The sequence below is a fragment of the Procambarus clarkii genome, chromosome 84 (assembly GCF_040958095.1).
Source record: "Procambarus clarkii isolate CNS0578487 chromosome 84, FALCON_Pclarkii_2.0, whole genome shotgun sequence".
Classification (NCBI taxonomy): Eukaryota; Metazoa; Arthropoda; class Malacostraca; order Decapoda; family Cambaridae; genus Procambarus; species Procambarus clarkii.
In genome coordinates, this window is record NC_091233.1 from 17,897,354 (window position 1) to 17,916,657 (window position 19,304).

Here is a 19,304-nt window from a genome sequence, read left to right on the forward strand (position 1 = left end):
TCAATATTGAAGAATAATAATATTGAAGAATATTCTTCAATATTATTCTTCAATATTGACGAATATTCTTCAATATTATTCTTCAATATTGAAGAATATTCTTCAATATTGAAGAATATTCGTCAATATTGAAGAATATTCTTCAATATTATTCTTCAATATTGAAGAATATTCTTCAATATTGAAGAATATTCTTCAATATTGAAGAATAATATTGAAGAATATTCTTCAATATTATTATTGAAGAATAATATTGAAGAATATTCTTCAATATTGAAGAATATTCTTCAATATTGAAGAATATTCTTCAATATTATTCTTCAATATTGAAGAATAATCTTCAATATTGAAGAATATTCTTCAATATTATTCTTCAATATTGAAGAATATTCTTCAATATTGAAGAATATTCTTCAATATTGAAGAATAATATTGAAGAATATTCTTCAATATTATTATTCTTCAATATTGAAGAATATTCTTCAATATTGAAGAATATTCTCCAATATTGAATAATAATATTGGAGAATATTCTTCAATATTGGAGAATATTCTTCAATATTGGAGAATATTCTCCAATATTGAAGAATATTCTCCAATATTGAAGAATATTCTTCAATATTGAAGAATATTCTCCAATATTAAAGAATATTCTTCAATATTGAAGAATATTCTCCAATATTGAAGAATATTCTCCAATATTGAAGAATAATCTTCAATATTGAAGAATATTCTTTAATATTGGAGAATATTCTTCAATATTGAAGAATACATATATACTATGCAATAATGTAGTGTAGTGTACTGGATTGTTCAGTAGAGTAGTGTAGTATAGTGTACTGTATTTGACTGTAGCCTGTACTGTGCCGTGCACTGTAGTGTACGTAAAAAAATTATACTGTAATGTAGTGTAGTTTACGTTAGTTGATTATATTGTATTGTACTGTACCCTGTAGTGAGGTGTTCTGTACAGTATTATAGTGTAGTGTATTGTAGTGAACTGTATTGCACTGTAATGTATCGTGTACAGTAGTATATCGTACTGTATTGTAGTGTACAGTACTGTAGTGTATTATATTTAAGTGTAGTGTACCCTGTACCAGAAAAGAATGTACTGTACTCTTGAGTGTACTGTACGTTATTGGTGGGTAAGGTGCTGTACCCTTTACTCTAGTGTAGTGTAGTTTATGGTACTGTAGCTTGTAGTGTACTGTACTGCACTTGACTGTAGTGTAGTGTAGTATACGGTACTGTACTGTTGTGTATTGTACTGTAGAGTACTGAGCCCTTTGCTGTTGCGCATCGTATGTTAGTGTACTGTAATGTATAGTAGTGTACTGGAGACTAGTACAATGTATAGTAGTGCAATGTATATTAGGCTACTTAAGTTTAATGTGCTATAATGTACTGTGTTGTTCTGTACTTACAGCTTGAATAAGTATTGTTAATATTTAATAATTATAATAGTACTTATTTAGTAATAATTAATGGAAAGTCATCAATTGTGAATGTAATGTAAAAGATTGTTTCACATACATTAGGTATATGTATGTTTCTCATACAATGGGTATACATATTTAAGTGTCAGTAAATAATGTGGATGAATTACTGGAGTATGCAATTAGGAGGAGCCGACCAATGAGAGTACAGCGTGCGAGAATGTGACGTCAAGTGAAAAATCGGAACGTGATTGGCTGTTGAGTCGACCTGCGCGGCGAGGAGCAACGGAACGTTATTTTGACCCTGGTATTCGCAAAGTACTGGTGTACAAGTTAGTGTTAGGGCGTGTTGTTACTCTGAGCTGGTACCCCGTTACCCTTTTGGGGTCGCTAGGGCTGACAGACCCCTAGCTTACACCGAATTTGTACACCGTCAAAACGCGAATACATAGGGTCGAAAAACATTAAAATCTGCCGTATATACCCTCTTGAGGGAGTATACGCAGATATTTTAGTCCTGAAATATTAAATGTTAATTACATACTGAATGAAAATTATTTTCAGGTGTATTGTTAGTGAATGAGGTAATGGTGGTAATATGATGCCTCGCATGAAATTGGCCTAGTGGTGATGTATGAATGTTGGAGACTAACGTTGTGATGTGAGCAGTGGTGGAGCGATGATGATTTACGTGAGAGCTCTGGCAGCCGAGCAGAAGCTGGTGGCAGATGGTTTGGTTAGGAAGATGTGCTACTGATAGCTGGATCATATGTGGTAAGGCAAGTAGTTGTTTATTAGTTATTTTGTTAGGCATTGTAATATTTTATTACGAAACCGTACTTAGTTATTGGAGGATCACATAGTTTTGTATGTAATGAGATTGAAGTGGTTAATAGTATCTGGCGCGGGGGGCGGCAACCCACAGATAAGAGCTGTCACACCAGTTGACTATTGAGGTTAGATGGGTTGAAGAGTTGCATTTGAAATGAGGTACATCCGAGAAAATAGTTTATGGTAAGAAGTTTGAAAGGTATGGTATACGGATGATTGCATGATTTATATTGGTAGGATGCAATAACTGTTGGCTTGTTGCAGGTAATACCGGATAGATTTGTGGGACCCCTTGGCTGTGGAAGAGCACAGCGAGACGCGTCAACTTAAGTGTTAGTGAAGAAGAGTTTGCAGTAAGTGTCTGAATGGTGTTTGGTCTAATTGTCGTAGATAGGTGGGTGGGGATAGGTTGTAAGTTCGGTAACGTTACTAGAGTAAAGGAGTGTTAATGTCTGGTTTGAATATCGTATTAGGGGGCCGAGAGTAGTTATGATAGTGAAATTGAATAGTGTTGAAGTTGAGAGGAAGGTAGTCTGGCAGGGGTTAATGTTGAGTTTGTGAAATGATAATGAATTATAAATTGAAAGCGTCCGTTTGTTTAAAAAGGAAAAGTTGTATTAAGTTTGTCAACGATGAGGTTAAAATGGTTAAGGTGTAAATATTTAGCGAGTGTTCCATGTTGCAGGGAGAAGTGGGTACAATAAGAAAGTATTGAGTAATAAGACTCGTAAACGGTAAATTGAATAGACAGGATGAGTAGGCAATATAAGATGGCATATAAAGAATTTTAAAGGCTCATAACGTCCTTTAAGTGTTGAATCGTACCTGACATAATAGTTTATTAACTACTTTACGACTTACGCTATACTTGCCCTAGTGCCAACAGTAAGGCAGTAGTGTATATTTAATCGTGACCCACTGTATAAGTACAATGTAAGAAAATGTACGTGATGAGGATAGGCCGTGGTGTAGGGTATTTAGTCGCAATTAGATGTTACATTTCTTTTTAAGACAAAGGGAGTAGATTTGCGGCCTGGAATAGATAAGTGTCTTGTTGTTTTTGAATAGCGGAGTTGGCGGGTATTGTGAGGTTGACGGGTGGTTAAATACCCCATTGGCAGTTTTACCACTACTACAGCCCATATCGGGTATCATCGCGAGTGTTTTAATTGAAAACACTATAGCCTTAAAGTGTCATTTAGCATTTTTTGATGTAGACAAATTATTTTTGCTTGAGGATGCAGTTGGTTCTTGAAAGTGCTTAAGTCTAGTGAATAAGTGTCGATAGTGTTTGGGCTTAGAAATCGCGCGGGCCGTGTCTTTAAAATGTGTTGATAGTGCGGTTGGATAGCCAACAGCAATTTCCCCCTCCCGGCAATCATGGAATGGGCACTTTGGTACTTTAAAGGTAAAAAATCTATTACAGGTGGCGTATATAGCCTGTTGGATGCATAAGTGGACGAGCCTTGACTGTGTTGAAGAGAGAATTGGATAAGCACGTGGCAAGGATACCTGATGAAGCAGGCTGTGACTGATAGGTGAGGCTGCGAGGAGCCGCGTCCAAGAGCGTGGTTGACGAGTCCGGCAACCAGAAGGCTTGGTGGACGAGCGGGCCGGGGGAACGCTAAGGGCCGGAAGGACCTCAAGGTAAGGTATATATAAACGTCGATATTTTAGTCGTGACCCATAATGAGTACTAAAATATAAATATGAAGTATGTAGTGAAATGTCTTTTAGAAATTGCATGGTTATTATTGAATGTGGCAATTGTTTTAAGGTGACGGGTTTGGTGAAATGAGTAGAATGTGGAGGAGAGAAACGTTGTGATGGGACCAGTGTTGGACTGATTTGAGTCCGACCGGTGGGAGCCGAGCAGACGCTGGTGGGAGATGTGCGGGTTGAGGTAGATGTGCTACTTGAGTTTGACATGATAGAAGAAAATGTTAAGGCAAGTAGTTATTAAATACGTAGTTACGGCTGGTAATATTTGAATGGTAGCTTGGTTAAGTTGTAAATAGATGTTGAATCATGTAAAGTGAAATGTTGAGAACCATAGTAAATATTAGGTGTGGGTTCCCCCCCTCTGATGGTGTAAGAGGTCCAAAAGCCGTTGCATATGCAGGTTTGATGTAAGATTTTAAAAATGTGAATTGAAATGAGCAGTTACAATAAAATAGTTTACTGAAACAAAGTACACGTTGTCATTAAAGTTATGGTATAGGGATGAATGGTATTTGTAGCATAAAGTTTTGCCTTGTTTGAGGTAATATCGTGCCTATTGTCATGACCCCTGGGCTGTGTGGATGACCAGAGGGAGACGCTGGCAGTTCAGTTATCGTCAAGACTTGGTAGTGTGTGAGGTGTTTGGGTGACTTGTTGTGTTGATAGGTTTAAGGTATTTGCCGTTTACTACATAGTAAATGTGAGTGAAATATGTTGTTTGGGGTTTGATTTTCACGTTGAGGCGGCGGAGAGTAGTTAGGGTAAGTTAAATGTGACCGGAAATGAGTTTATATTGTGAGAAATGTATTAGTGAAGTGGAAATAGATGGTGTTTTAGTGTTGTATTTTTGTTGATATAACGTGATCGTTGACACAGTTAGGAAATGGTTTAATAATAGAACATGTCATTTAGTGAGTCATGTTTGAGTGAGAGATTGTTGCAATAAGACAAAGTAGGGATTAATAAAGTTACTGTGAAACTGAAAATAGGGGATGAGTCGTAATGTTAAGAGCGCGAAAAGCTCATAGTTGAAGGAGTTAGTGTTGAAGCGTAGGTTACATAGGTGTTAAATTAAGTAGTTTATGATTACTAACGTAGCCAGAAAGGCAAGTGTACCTGGCTTAAGGGAGTCGTGTATATTGAAGCGGCAGTCACTGTAGAGTTGTAGTTAATGAAATTGACTTTATGACGATAGGCAGTGTTTGACGTGATTGAGTTGGAAATAGGTTAAGTGAAACATTGTTCAATGATGGAGTAGATTTTGGGCATGCAATAATTGTGTGGGTTGTGGAATAACGGATTTGTTGTTGGATGGTGTTATGTTGATATTGTGGTTAAATAAAATTGGCAGTTGGAGCACTACTACAGTGGTGTTATTGGTCATGTCGAGTGGTTTTAATGAAAAGCAAGTAGCGTTAAAATGCGAGTCATTAAGGTGTGTAAAATGTACAGAAATGATAGTTTCGTAAAATCGTTAGGGTTGTATGGTTTCATTTAGGGCAAAAATGTGTGTTTTTGGAAAGTTCAGAGTAGTGAATAATTGTCGATAGGGTGAGAGTTTGGGCGTGTTGAAAATTGTTGATAGTGGTGTTGGGGACCGTCTAGTTTTCGAAGAGTGTTTGTGTATTAGAACTACTAATGTTGATAATGGAAATGTGTAGTATATGAATGTTAATAATGGTATAATGAAAATCGGCAGGTGAAAGGCTTGAGTAGCTTAGACGTGGATAACATCGTTTGTAGGTAGTTAAGGGAGAGAGGTGCAAGTGTTGAATGTAGAAGAAGTTGCAGTTTGTTGCATAGAAGGTACCAAAGAATGATGTATTGAGTTTGTTGTAGTGCAGAGTCGTTGATATAGAATGAATGTTGTGTGGGAATGTAATTGTTAATAGTATATAAAAAAGAAATAGACAGAAATTGAGGGGTGGGTGAAGTGCCGTAGAAGGCGGGTCGTTAGTGTGATCATAGAGGACAGTAGATGTGTGGTGAATGATTAGTAAGTAGTTGAAGTAGATGATTAATGAATACATAGTTGTAGGTAGTGGTGATAAGTAAATGAAATATGCATTGTAGGGAATATAAGTGATAGAAACGATAGGTAAATAATAAAATATATGTTGAATGAGAATGTTCTCTTTAAAAGTAAAATACTACAAAGTGTTATGATTTCTAAATGTTATAAAGAATTGTATAGTGAATAGATATGAATGATAAGTGATGTATTATAGTATATAGGTTGAAGAATGGTATATTAATAAATGGGAATAGTTAATTTAAATGTTTGGGGGGGTGTGTTAGTATGGTAAGATAGAAAGTTAGTGGTAAGTGTAATAATAATCTATACCCATATTATGTTCTAGATTTGCGAGAAGATGGTAATAATGGTGGTTGATTGGTAGAGGGACCGCAGGCCAGCGGAGTGTGACGTCGAACTGAAGGAGAGTGTGATGTGCAAGAAATAATATTGTTGAAGACAAGGATGATGCGACGCATATGAAGAGAAAGGCGTATATAATTGTGACCAAAAATAATCGAGTAATGAAGATGGATTGGAATCGAAACTGTTGTTTAAATATCATTTGTTACGTGTAAGGGGAAAGTGTTAAGGAGAGATGATAATGTAGTGATATTTTGGTATAATATTTAGTAGACTGTTTAATGAAGTTAAGTATTATATGTTGAAAGAGTGTGCACAATGTTTGTTTTGAAAGAAATGTTGGGTGAAGTTGTTGAAAATGTGTGAAGAGAATGTTATGGAAGGTGTATAGTAAATATGTTGTGGGAGTTAATAATTAGTGTATTAAATGACGTAAATGTATACATTATAAAATGAATGAATTGTTTGATGGTTATAATTGAATGTAAAGTAAAATAATAATAATTGATTAAGAACAGTGTTTAAATGACGTAATTATGAAAGTTGTAAAGAGACGAATGTTTTAGGTACTGAGAAGAAAAAGTAGCAGTTTTTGCTGTGTATGGAGATTGCCTATGTGGGGGGTTGTTTTTAGGCATTATGTGTGAGTGTGAAAGTCGAGATGGATGTTGTGGGTGTTAATTGTTGTTTTTACGTTGGTTATTGTTATGGAGGTTGTTTGATTAGTGTAGAGTTGTGTTGTTTGTATTTTATTATGTTGAGTTTGTATGTTTGATGTCATGTGAGTTTTGTTGACATTACGTCCAGGATGAAGTGTTTGAGCCGTTTGTGTGGTATTTAAGCAGGAGGGGTTGAGTTGATAGTGTGAAAATGTAGATTGAGGATATGTAGAATAGAAAATGATCATGTAAGAGGAATGTATGGTAATGTATATAAAGTAAAATAAATGTGAAATTAGGAATTTTATAGAATGTTAAAATAATTTGTAATGAAAGGCAGAAATGATAGTTGATTATAGGAAATTGATGTTGAAAAGTTAATGTTTTAAAGGTGTGTGTGTAAATTGCCAATGATGAGATTGAACTGATGTAAATGTGTATTATAGTTTTGAAATGTAATTATGACAGGTAGTGAAAGAGATTAATATGGAGGAATGATTTTAGGAGAAATATATGGACGTAGGTTATATGTTAATAGTAGTGTAAATATAGTAACTTTGATAATGTGTTTATATATGATAGGTATAGATATATATAAAAGCATAAATACATAGGTGAAAGTAAAACTATATATACCGAAATAGCATAAAAAGAAGGAAATATAGTAAAAATATGGAAGATGTATATTGATAGGAAAGGTATGCTATGGTAGGATGTCAATGTTTTGGATACATAGGGTGCGTGAAGGAAATGAAACGTAGTTTGTTGTAAGCGTGCTCTGCAGCCAACGTTGTTAGTGTGATAGTTAAGCCGGCGATGTTATTCAGGTATTATATTGATAATGGTCATATAAATATGCGGCCTTGCAGGCGTCGGCTTTATGGATACGTGTTACAAATACGGATCCGTAGCGTTCCTGGTGTCCATTTCACTTTGCCTCAGATCCCGAGATCTTAAAGCTGTGTTACTGGTGCTCGCAGATGCTCATTGACACTAAACTGATTCACGGCTCTTAAGGCAGTTTGTTAGGGTTACTATTGAGCTGTAACATGTTTCGGAGGGCAACATACACTGGAGATGACTGTAACGGACTCAGTTACCATCCTTATAATTTGTCAATCCGGACGCAAGCATGTTGGGCGTTAAGACGTGTTTATTATATTTGAAATATAGTTTGATTTGTATATTGATTTGATAATATATACATAGTGGTCATAAAAATCATTGTTTGGTTGTTTTATATTATTAATTTATTGGAATAGTTGGAAATGAATTATTGCTTGCTAGATCCTTCCCCCTGGAATAACTTGTGGGCTTGACTCAGATACGGTAACTGTTCCTCCCCCCCCCCCCCCCCACCAACCTTTATTGAATTTTGTTTTTTTGTGTGTTTTTCCCGGTAAAGTTGTGGTCTGGTTGGTAGTTACCTTAGTTCGCTAGCGACTAGTTTCCTGGAAGATGGTTTTCTCTTCCTTTCCCCTCTAGTCACTCCTTTGCCCTGTGGCAGTGTTCCGTGTCAGAGTTCTCCCCACAGGGCATCAGCCTTGCTTTATCCATTAATGACACTTGCCGAGTTAGCTTCCGGAAATGTCCCCCTCGTCTTAGAAACTAATTTCAGCAGTACCCTTAAGGGGTAGGTTCGAGGAGAATATTATGTTTAAGCGTTAATGTGTTTAAATTGAGTGTGGTTGATGTACACTAATATAGTAGTATGTAAGAGTATATTAACGTGAATTGTTAAATTGGATTGTTGTATTTGTACCGAGTGAAATTGTGCGGCTTGAAGGGGTAGAAATTTCCTAAGGTACTAGTGAGTAGTTGACTATTATTTAGTGAAATTGTCTGAAATAACATACTTGAAGGTTAATAAATAACTTGACCCAACAGTATGTAAGTTTGTATAGTTATCAATAAGTAGTGTACCAGTTCAAATTGTTTTGATGTGTGATATCATTATGATACACTGTACCTCGGAGCTAGAAGAAATGTGGGGCAAGAGTTTAACATTTATATGCTGTGCCTACTATATTAAACAGGATTGTTGTATTGTGTATTTGTAGTCACTGAATGTGTGCGGCGCCACCCCCACCCCCCCCCCTTGAGGTTGTGCAAGTAGAGGGGGAGTAGAAATACCCTAAACTACTGTATTCCTTTGAGATACGTTTATTGAGAGAATAATAAATACAATTGAATTGAAGGTTGTTTTGTGTATATTTTTGTTAACAACCTGTTGTGTTATGTCTTAGTTTCCGGTGATATGTACGTATGTATATAGTGTATTATATATAAACGTGCTTTGATGGAAATTGAATGGTTTTCATTTTCCACAAACCTATCATTGAAGACGTTGATGAGGTTGTTTTCCGAAAAAGATACCTCCATTTGTAAACTCTAATAATAAACATTAAATATGATAGACAAAAAATCATTTTCAACACTATTTTAATATTAAACATTGAATAATACTCTTAATTTCATTCTTCATAGTAATAAGAAATATAGTTTGGAGGAATAATAATGAAGAATATTTAGGTATATTGAGTTATGAAGAATAATCGTCAATATTGAAGAATATTCTCCAATATTAAAGAATATTCTCCAATATTGAAGAATATTCTCCAATATTGAAGAATAATCTTCAATATTGAAGAATATTCTTTAATATTAAAGAATATTCTCCAATATTAAAGAATATTCTCCAATATTGAAGAATATTCTTCAATATTGAAGAATATTCTCCAATATTAAAGAATATTCTTCAATATTGAAGAATATTCTCCAATATTGAAGAATATTCTCCAATATTGAAGAATAATCTTCAATATTGAAGAATATTCTTTAATATTGGAGAATATTCTTCAATATTGAAGAATACATATATACTATGCAATAATGTAGTGTAGTGTACTGGATTGTTCAGTAGAGTAGTGTAGTATAGTGTACTGTATTTGACTGTAGCCTGTACTGTGCCGTGCACTGTAGTGTACGTAAAAAAATTATACTGTAATGTAGTGTAGTTTACGTTAGTTGATTATATTGTATTGTACTGTAGTGTACCCTGTAGTGAGGTGTTCTGTACAGTATTATAGTGTAGTGTATTGTAGTGAACTGTATTGCACTGTAATGTATCGTGTACAGTAGTATATCGTACTGTATTGTAGTGTACAGTACTGTAGTGTATTATATTTAAGTGTAGTGTACCCTGTACCAGAAAAGAATGTACTGTACTCTTGAGTGTACTGTACGTTATTGGTGGGTAAGGTGCTGTACCCTTTACTCTAGTGTAGTGTAGTTTATGGTACTGTAGCTTGTAGTGTACTGTACTGCACTTGACTGTAGTGTAGTGTAGTATACGGTACTGTACTGTTGTGTATTGTACTGTAGAGTACTGAGCCCTTTGCTGTTGCGCATCGTATGTTAGTGTACTGTAATGTATAGTAGTGTACTGGAGACTAGTACAATGTATAGTAGTGCAATGTATATTAGGCTACTTAAGTTTAATGTGCTATAATGTACTGTGTTGTTCTGTACTTACAGCTTGAATAAGTATTGTTAATATTTAATAATTATAATAGTACTTATTTAGTAATAATTAATGGAAAGTCATCAATTGTGAATGTAATGTAAAAGATTGTTTCACATACATTAGGTATATGTATGTTTCTCATACAATGGGTATACATATTTAAGTGTCAGTAAATAATGTGGATGAATTACTGGAGTATGCAATTAGGAGGAGCCGACCAATGAGAGTACAGCGTGCGAGAATGTGACGTCAAGTGAAAAATCGGAACGTGATTGGCTGTTGAGTCGACCTGCGCGGCGAGGAGCAACGGAACGTTATTTTGACCCTGGTATTCGCAAAGTACTGGTGTACAAGTTAGTGTTAGGGCGTGTTGTTACTCTGAGCTGGTACCCCGTTACCCTTTTGGGGTCGCTAGGGCTGACAGACCCCTAGCTTACACCGAATTTGTACACCGTCAAAACGCGAATACATAGGGTCGAAAAACATTAAAATCTGCCGTATATACCCTCTTGAGGGAGTATACGCAGATATTTTAGTCCTGAAATATTAAATGTTAATTACATACTGAATGAAAATTATTTTCAGGTGTATTGTTAGTGAATGAGGTAATGGTGGTAATATGATGCCTCGCATGAAATTGGCCTAGTGGTGATGTATGAATGTTGGAGACTAACGTTGTGATGTGAGCAGTGGTGGAGCGATGATGATTTACGTGAGAGCTCTGGCAGCCGAGCAGAAGCTGGTGGCAGATGGTTTGGTTAGGAAGATGTGCTACTGATAGCTGGATCATATGTGGTAAGGCAAGTAGTTGTTTATTAGTTATTTTGTTAGGCATTGTAATATTTTATTACGAAACCGTACTTAGTTATTGGAGGATCACATAGTTTTGTATGTAATGAGATTGAAGTGGTTAATAGTATCTGGCGCGGGGGGCGGCAACCCACAGATAAGAGCTGTCACACCAGTTGACTATTGAGGTTAGATGGGTTGAAGAGTTGCATTTGAAATGAGGTACATCCGAGAAAATAGTTTATGGTAAGAAGTTTGAAAGGTATGGTATACGGATGATTGCATGATTTATATTGGTAGGATGCAATAACTGTTGGCTTGTTGCAGGTAATACCGGATAGATTTGTGGGACCCCTTGGCTGTGGAAGAGCACAGCGAGACGCGTCAACTTAAGTGTTAGTGAAGAAGAGTTTGCAGTAAGTGTCTGAATGGTGTTTGGTCTAATTGTCGTAGATAGGTGGGTGGGGATAGGTTGTAAGTTCGGTAACGTTACTAGAGTAAAGGAGTGTTAATGTCTGGTTTGAATATCGTATTAGGGGGCCGAGAGTAGTTATGATAGTGAAATTGAATAGTGTTGAAGTTGAGAGGAAGGTAGTCTGGCAGGGGTTAATGTTGAGTTTGTGAAATGATAATGAATTATAAATTGAAAGCGTCCGTTTGTTTAAAAAGGAAAAGTTGTATTAAGTTTGTCAACGATGAGGTTAAAATGGTTAAGGTGTAAATATTTAGCGAGTGTTCCATGTTGCAGGGAGAAGTGGGTACAATAAGAAAGTATTGAGTAATAAGACTCGTAAACGGTAAATTGAATAGACAGGATGAGTAGGCAATATAAGATGGCATATAAAGAATTTTAAAGGCTCATAACGTCCTTTAAGTGTTGAATCGTACCTGACATAATAGTTTATTAACTACTTTACGACTTACGCTATACTTGCCCTAGTGCCAACAGTAAGGCAGTAGTGTATATTTAATCGTGACCCACTGTATAAGTACAATGTAAGAAAATGTACGTGATGAGGATAGGCCGTGGTGTAGGGTATTTAGTCGCAATTAGATGTTACATTTCTTTTTAAGACAAAGGGAGTAGATTTGCGGCATGGAATAGATAAGTGTCTTGTTGTTTTTGAATAGCGGAGTTGGCGGGTATTGTGAGGTTGACGGGTGGTTAAATACCCCATTGGCAGTTTTACCACTACTACAGCCCATATCGGGTATCATCGCGAGTGTTTTAATTGAAAACACTATAGCCTTAAAGTGTCATTTAGCATTTTTTGATGTAGACAAATTATTTTTGCTTGAGGATGCAGTTGGTTCTTGAAAGTGCTTAAGTCTAGTGAATAAGTGTCGATAGTGTTTGGGCTTAGAAATCGCGCGGGCCGTGTCTTTAAAATGTGTTGATAGTGCGGTTGGATAGCCAACAGCAATTTCCCCCTCCCGGCAATCATGGAATGGGCACTTTGGTACTTTAAAGGTAAAAAATCTATTACAGGTGGCGTATATAGCCTGTTGGATGCATAAGTGGACGAGCCTTGACTGTGTTGAAGAGAGAATTGGATAAGCACGTGGCAAGGATACCTGATGAAGCAGGCTGTGACTGATAGGTGAGGCTGCGAGGAGCCGCGTCCAAGAGCGTGGTTGACGAGTCCGGCAACCAGAAGGCTTGGTGGACGAGCGGGCCGGGGGAACGCTAAGGGCCGGAAGGACCTCAAGGTAAGGTATATATAAACGTCGATATTTTAGTCGTGACCCATAATGAGTACTAAAATATAAATATGAAGTATGTAGTGAAATGTCTTTTAGAAATTGCATGGTTATTATTGAATGTGGCAATTGTTTTAAGGTGACGGGTTTGGTGAAATGAGTAGAATGTGGAGGAGAGAAACGTTGTGATGGGACCAGTGTTGGACTGATTTGAGTCCGACCGGTGGGAGCCGAGCAGACGCTGGTGGGAGATGTGCGGGTTGAGGTAGATGTGCTACTTGAGTTTGACATGATAGAAGAAAATGTTAAGGCAAGTAGTTATTAAATACGTAGTTACGGCTGGTAATATTTGAATGGTAGCTTGGTTAAGTTGTAAATAGATGTTGAATCATGTAAAGTGAAATGTTGAGAACCATAGTAAATATTAGGTGTGGGTTCCCCCCCTCTGATGGTGTAAGAGGTCCAAAAGCCGTTGCATATGCAGGTTTGATGTAAGATTTTAAAAATGTGAATTGAAATGAGCAGTTACAATAAAATAGTTTACTGAAACAAAGTACACGTTGTCATTAAAGTTATGGTATAGGGATGAATGGTATTTGTAGCATAAAGTTTTGCCTTGTTTGAGGTAATATCGTGCCTATTGTCATGACCCCTGGGCTGTGTGGATGACCAGAGGGAGACGCTGGCAGTTCAGTTATCGTCAAGACTTGGTAGTGTGTGAGGTGTTTGGGTGACTTGTTGTGTTGATAGGTTTAAGGTATTTGCCGTTTACTACATAGTAAATGTGAGTGAAATATGTTGTTTGGGGTTTGATTTTCACGTTGAGGCGGCGGAGAGTAGTTAGGGTAAGTTAAATGTGACCGGAAATGAGTTTATATTGTGAGAAATGTATTAGTGAAGTGGAAATAGATGGTGTTTTAGTGTTGTATTTTTGTTGATATAACGTGATCGTTGACACAGTTAGGAAATGGTTTAATAATAGAACATGTCATTTAGTGAGTCATGTTTGAGTGAGAGATTGTTGCAATAAGACAAAGTAGGGATTAATAAAGTTACTGTGAAACTGAAAATAGGGGATGAGTCGTAATGTTAAGAGCGCGAAAAGCTCATAGTTGAAGGAGTTAGTGTTGAAGCGTAGGTTACATAGGTGTTAAATTAAGTAGTTTATGATTACTAACGTAGCCAGAAAGGCAAGTGTACCTGGCTTAAGGGAGTCGTGTATATTGAAGCGGCAGTCACTGTAGAGTTGTAGTTAATGAAATTGACTTTATGACGATAGGCAGTGTTTGACGTGATTGAGTTGGAAATAGGTTAAGTGAAACATTGTTCAATGATGGAGTAGATTTTGGGCATGCAATAATTGTGTGGGTTGTGGAATAACGGATTTGTTGTTGGATGGTGTTATGTTGATATTGTGGTTAAATAAAATTGGCAGTTGGAGCACTACTACAGTGGTGTTATTGGTCATGTCGAGTGGTTTTAATGAAAAGCAAGTAGCGTTAAAATGCGAGTCATTAAGGTGTGTAAAATGTACAGAAATGATAGTTTCGTAAAATCGTTAGGGTTGTATGGTTTCATTTAGGGCAAAAATGTGTGTTTTTGGAAAGTTCAGAGTAGTGAATAATTGTCGATAGGGTGAGAGTTTGGGCGTGTTGAAAATTGTTGATAGTGGTGTTGGGGACCGTCTAGTTTTCGAAGAGTGTTTGTGTATTAGAACTACTAATGTTGATAATGGAAATGTGTAGTATATGAATGTTAATAATGGTATAATGAAAATCGGCAGGTGAAAGGCTTGAGTAGCTTAGACGTGGATAACATCGTTTGTAGGTAGTTAAGGGAGAGAGGTGCAAGTGTTGAATGTAGAAGAAGTTGCAGTTTGTTGCATAGAAGGTACCAAAGAATGATGTATTGAGTTTGTTGTAGTGCAGAGTCGTTGATATAGAATGAATGTTGTGTGGGAATGTAATTGTTAATAGTATATAAAAAAGAAATAGACAGAAATTGAGGGGTGGGTGAAGTGCCGTAGAAGGCGGGTCGTTAGTGTGATCATAGAGGACAGTAGATGTGTGGTGAATGATTAGTAAGTAGTTGAAGTAGATGATTAATGAATACATAGTTGTAGGTAGTGGTGATAAGTAAATGAAATATGCATTGTAGGGAATATAAGTGATAGAAACGATAGGTAAATAATAAAATATATGTTGAATGAGAATGTTCTCTTTAAAAGTAAAATACTACAAAGTGTTATGATTTCTAAATGTTATAAAGAATTGTATAGTGAATAGATATGAATGATAAGTGATGTATTATAGTATATAGGTTGAAGAATGGTATATTAATAAATGGGAATAGTTAATTTAAATGTTTGGGGGGGTGTGTTAGTATGGTAAGATAGAAAGTTAGTGGTAAGTGTAATAATAATCTATACCCATATTATGTTCTAGATTTGCGAGAAGATGGTAATAATGGTGGTTGATTGGTAGAGGGACCGCAGGCCAGCGGAGTGTGACGTCGAACTGAAGGAGAGTGTGATGTGCAAGAAATAATATTGTTGAAGACAAGGATGATGCGACGCATATGAAGAGAAAGGCGTATATAATTGTGACCAAAAATAATCGAGTAATGAAGATGGATTGGAATCGAAACTGTTGTTTAAATATCATTTGTTACGTGTAAGGGGAAAGTGTTAAGGAGAGATGATAATGTAGTGATATTTTGGTATAATATTTAGTAGACTGTTTAATGAAGTTAAGTATTATATGTTGAAAGAGTGTGCACAATGTTTGTTTTGAAAGAAATGTTGGGTGAAGTTGTTGAAAATGTGTGAAGAGAATGTTATGGAAGGTGTATAGTAAATATGTTGTGGGAGTTAATAATTAGTGTATTAAATGACGTAAATGTATACATTATAAAATGAATGAATTGTTTGATGGTTATAATTGAATGTAAAGTAAAATAATAATAATTGATTAAGAACAGTGTTTAAATGACGTAATTATGAAAGTTGTAAAGAGACGAATGTTTTAGGTACTGAGAAGAAAAAGTAGCAGTTTTTGCTGTGTATGGAGATTGCCTATGTGGGGGGTTGTTTTTAGGCATTATGTGTGAGTGTGAAAGTCGAGATGGATGTTGTGGGTGTTAATTGTTGTTTTTACGTTGGTTATTGTTATGGAGGTTGTTTGATTAGTGTAGAGTTGTGTTGTTTGTATTTTATTATGTTGAGTTTGTATGTTTGATGTCATGTGAGTTTTGTTGACATTACGTCCAGGATGAAGTGTTTGAGCCGTTTGTGTGGTATTTAAGCAGGAGGGGTTGAGTTGATAGTGTGAAAATGTAGATTGAGGATATGTAGAATAGAAAATGATCATGTAAGAGGAATGTATGGTAATGTATATAAAGTAAAATAAATGTGAAATTAGGAATTTTATAGAATGTTAAAATAATTTGTAATGAAAGGCAGAAATGATAGTTGATTATAGGAAATTGATGTTGAAAAGTTAATGTTTTAAAGGTGTGTGTGTAAATTGCCAATGATGAGATTGAACTGATGTAAATGTGTATTATAGTTTTGAAATGTAATTATGACAGGTAGTGAAAGAGATTAATATGGAGGAATGATTTTAGGAGAAATATATGGACGTAGGTTATATGTTAATAGTAGTGTAAATATAGTAACTTTGATAATGTGTTTATATATGATAGGTATAGATATATATAAAAGCATAAATACATAGGTGAAAGTAAAACTATATATACCGAAATAGCATAAAAAGAAGGAAATATAGTAAAAATATGGAAGATGTATATTGATAGGAAAGGTATGCTATGGTAGGATGTCAATGTTTTGGATACATAGGGTGCGTGAAGGAAATGAAACGTAGTTTGTTGTAAGCGTGCTCTGCAGCCAACGTTGTTAGTGTGATAGTTAAGCCGGCGATGTTATTCAGGTATTATATTGATAATGGTCATATAAATATGCGGCCTTGCAGGCGTCGGCTTTATGGATACGTGTTACAAATACGGATCCGTAGCGTTCCTGGTGTCCATTTCACTTTGCCTCAGATCCCGAGATCTTAAAGCTGTGTTACTGGTGCTCGCAGATGCTCATTGACACTAAACTGATTCACGGCTCTTAAGGCAGTTTGTTAGGGTTACTATTGAGCTGTAACATGTTTCGGAGGGCAACATACACTGGAGATGACTGTAACGGACTCAGTTACCATCCTTATAATTTGTCAATCCGGACGCAAGCATGTTGGGCGTTAAGACGTGTTTATTATATTTGAAATATAGTTTGATTTGTATATTGATTTGATAATATATACATAGTGGTCATAAAAATCATTGTTTGGTTGTTTTATATTATTAATTTATTGGAATAGTTGGAAATGAATTATTGCTTGCTAGATCCTTCCCCCTGGAATAACTTGTGGGCTTGACTCAGATACGGTAACTGTTCCTCCCCCCCCCCCCCCCCAACAACCTTTATTGAATTTTGTTTTTTTGTGTGTTTTTCCCGGTAAAGTTGTGGTCTGGTTGGTAGTTACCTTAGTTCGCTAGCGACTAGTTTCCTGGAAGATGGTTTTCTCTTCCTTTCCCCTCTAGTCACTCCTTTGCCCTGTGGCAGTGTTCCGTGTCAGAGTTCTCCCCACAGGGCATCAGCCTTGCTTTATCCATTAATGACACTTGCCGAGTTAGCTTCCGGAAATGTCCCCCTCGTCTTAGAAACTAATTTCAGCAGTACCCTTAAGGGGTAGGTTCGAGGAGAATATTATGTTTAAGCGTTAATGTGTTTAAATTGAGTGTGGTTGATGTACACTAATATAGTAGTATGTAAGAGTATATTAACGTGAATTGTTAAATTGGATTGTTGTATTTGTACCGAGTGAAATTGTGCGGCTTGAAGGGGTAGAAATTTCCTAAGGTACTAGTGAGTAGTTGACTATTATTTAGTGAAATTGTCTGAAATAACATACTTGAAGGTTAATAAATAACTTGACCCAACAGTATGTAAGTTTGTATAGTTATCAATAAGTAGTGTACCAGTTCAAATTGTTTTGATGTGTGATATCATTATGATACACTGTACCTCGGAGCTAGAAGAAATGTGGGGCAAGAGTTTAACATTTATATGCTGTGCCTACTATATTAAACAGGATTGTTGTATTGTGTATTTGTAGTCACTGAATGTGTGCGGCGCCACCCCCACCCCCCCCCTTGAGGTTGTGCAAGTAGAGGGGGAGTAGAAATACCCTAAACTACTGTATTCCTTTGAGATACGTTTATTGAGAGAATAATAAATACAATTGAATTGAAGGTTGTTTTGTGTATATTTTTGTTAACAACCTGTTGTGTTATGTCTTAGTTTCCGGTGATATGTACGTATGTATATAGTGTATTATATATAAACGTGCTTTGATGGAAATTGAATGGTTTTCATTTTCCACAAACCTATCATTGAAGACGTTGATGAGGTTGTTTTCCGAAAAAGATACCTCCATTTGTAAACTCTAATAATAAACATTAAATATGATAGACAAAAAATCATTTTCAACACTATTTTAATATTAAACATTGAATAATACTCTTAATTTCATTCTTCATAGTAATAAGAAATATAGTTTGGAGGAATAATAATGAAGAATATTTAGGTATATTGAGTTATGAAGAATAATCGTCAATATTGAAGAATATTCTCCAATATTGAAGAATAATCTTCAATATTGGAGAATATTCTTCAATATTGGAGAATATTCTCCAATATTGAAGAATATTCTTCAATATTGGAGAATATTCTTCAATATTGGAGAATATTCTTCAATATTGGAGAATATTCTTCAATATTGAAGAATATTCTTCAATATTGGAGAATATTCTTCAATATTGAAGAATAATCTTCAATATTGAAGAATAATCTTCAATATTGGAGAATATTCTTCAATATTGAAGAATATTCTCCAATATTGAAGAATAATCTTCAATATTGGAGAATATTCTTCAATATTGGAGAATATTCTTCAATATTGGAGAATATTCTCCAATATTGAAGAATATTCTTCAATATTGGAGAATATTCTTCAATATTGGAGAATATTCTTCAATATTGAAGAATATTCTTCAATATTGGAGAATATTCTTCAATATTGAAGAATAATCTTCAATATTGAAGAATAATCTTCAATATTGGAGAATATTCTTCAATATTGAAGAATATTCTCCAATATTGAAGAATATTCTTCAATATTAATCTTCAATATTGA

General features: G+C 35.5%; 2 long non-coding RNA genes across 8 annotated transcripts; both read left to right on the plus strand.

Annotated features, from left to right (window-relative positions):
- The first annotated feature begins 1,721 nt into the window (after window positions 1–1,721).
- LOC138358559 (uncharacterized) lies at window positions 1,722–9,225 on the plus strand. Of its 4 annotated transcripts, none has more exons than XR_011225463.1 (5): window positions 1,722–2,213; window positions 2,535–2,623; window positions 3,697–3,922; window positions 4,048–4,218; window positions 6,353–9,225. It is a non-coding gene; the product is annotated as an uncharacterized lncRNA (long non-coding RNA). The 4 variants fall into 4 exon arrangements; XR_011225461.1 differs by having other exon boundaries at window positions 1,723–2,218; window positions 3,697–3,917; XR_011225460.1 differs by having other exon boundaries at window positions 1,723–2,213; window positions 3,697–3,917.
- Window positions 9,226–10,857: 1,632 nt separating this feature from the next.
- Window positions 10,858–18,360, plus strand: LOC138358560 (uncharacterized). 4 transcript variants are annotated; one of them, XR_011225467.1, is made up of 5 exons: window positions 10,858–11,349; window positions 11,671–11,759; window positions 12,833–13,058; window positions 13,184–13,354; window positions 15,489–18,360. It is a non-coding gene; the product is annotated as an uncharacterized lncRNA (long non-coding RNA). The 4 variants fall into 4 exon arrangements; XR_011225465.1 differs by having other exon boundaries at window positions 10,859–11,354; window positions 12,833–13,053; XR_011225464.1 differs by having other exon boundaries at window positions 10,859–11,349; window positions 12,833–13,053.
- The last annotated feature ends 944 nt before the right edge of the window (window positions 18,361–19,304 follow it).